Below are 1,594 nucleotides of genomic sequence, written 5' to 3' on the forward strand. Positions count from 1 at the left end.
TAGCCTTTCATCGTACAGCGCACCATCTCGGTTTACCCGAGCTAGCCTTTCATCGTACAGCGACAACATTGTCAGAACGCACCCTGACATTCCAGACAATATCTGCACAGACAAAGAGAATGAAATCAGGTCTGTCGGCCCAGACAAAGAGGAACAACATACATAGTATAAAAAGCTAGGAAAAAGTAGGTAAAGAGGTTAATTCTCTTTTTCTCTCAACTCTTAATTACCTTTCACTTCTTATTCTTTCTCTCACTAAAACAGTTACTAACTAGACCGTCGGAATGGTTTGCCGGAATCCCCTTCCGGCATCCTTCTTACGGTTGTGTTGTGCCTTTCAGGTATAACATTGGAGCAGTCATCGGATCAGAACGTCGCCGCCGTTTCACAAGTTATCAATAAGTTTTCTTCATAAGTGATCCTCCCGATGCCGCATCGATAGTTGCCCGTGTACGCTCATTGGTACCATTGTAGAAGATAGAGATAAGGTGTTCTCTACCTAGCTGATGATGCGGACAATTTCTTTGAAGCTCTTTGAAGCGTTCCCAAGCTTGGTATAGAGATTCGCCATGTAATTGGAGAAAATCTATAATTTCCTTGGTCATCCTCGCCGTTTTGCCCATAGAGAAATACTTATTTAGAAAAGCTTGTGCCAATTGCTTCCATGTTGTGATTGAGGTACTTGGAAGTGATTGAATCCAATTCCTCGCCTTATCCCTCAAAGAGAAAGGGAAAAGACGAAGCTTGATTTGATCCTCCGTCACATTATGGATTTTGAATGTGTTGCACACCTCCGTGAATTTTGAAAGATGAGCGTTTGGATCCTTGCTTTCCAACCCATAAAATTGGCAACGACTTTCAAGTAGTTGAATCGTTCCCGGCTTGATTTCAAAGTTATTAGCAAGGATAGGAGGTGCAAAGCATCCATAATTGGCGTTGTCCACGTTGGGTAAGAAGAAATCTCCCAAGGTACGTCTTTGTGGATGAGGGACAACCCTTTCGTTTGTCCTATTCAGAGCTAGGTCATCACATGGTGGTGGTGGAATAACCCCATCATGATTCAACGGAGGGTTAGGGCCGTCCTCCATTGTTTTGGATTTTCGAGCTATTTTTCGGATACTTCTTTTGAAGGACGTTAGGTTTGACTGAAACGGTTCTAGCGGTTGTTTAGCTCGTCGTGTATTAGGCATACACTAACCAAAACCCCTGCGCAAACAAAAACAAGAAAACCAACGTAAAATCTAATAACAATAAATTCACAAAGTAATAAAAGAAATAACTGAAAATAAAACTAACTCAATTAAGAATAAGATACTCTTAATTAATTTAATCGCAATTGCTCCCCGGAAACGGCGCCAAAAACTTGTTGGCAATTAATCGCAAGTATACGATATCGCACAAGTAATATAACTTGGAAGTTGGCAAAAAAAAATAACTTGGAAGACCAAGTATCGATTAATCCACTAACCTCTTGAGATAGATTAAGGACAACAATCAATGGAAAACCCAGAGAATATAATTCCAAAATCAGCCTACAAACAAACCATACGATAGCTAAAGATCACACAACTCAATTATATGATAAAACACTAAT

At 40.3% G+C, this 1,594-nt stretch overlaps 1 non-coding gene across 1 annotated transcript; it reads left to right on the forward strand.

The window, feature by feature from the left end:
• Positions 1 to 501: 501 nt before the first annotated feature.
• LOC126662433 (small nucleolar RNA R71) lies at positions 502 to 608 on the forward strand. The gene has a single exon (XR_007635806.1). It is a non-coding gene; the product is annotated as a small nucleolar RNA R71 (small nucleolar RNA).
• The last annotated feature ends 986 nt before the right edge of the window (positions 609 to 1,594 follow it).

Source organism: Mercurialis annua, linkage group LG8, assembly GCF_937616625.2.
Source record: "Mercurialis annua linkage group LG8, ddMerAnnu1.2, whole genome shotgun sequence".
Taxonomy (NCBI): domain Eukaryota; kingdom Viridiplantae; phylum Streptophyta; class Magnoliopsida; order Malpighiales; family Euphorbiaceae; genus Mercurialis; species Mercurialis annua.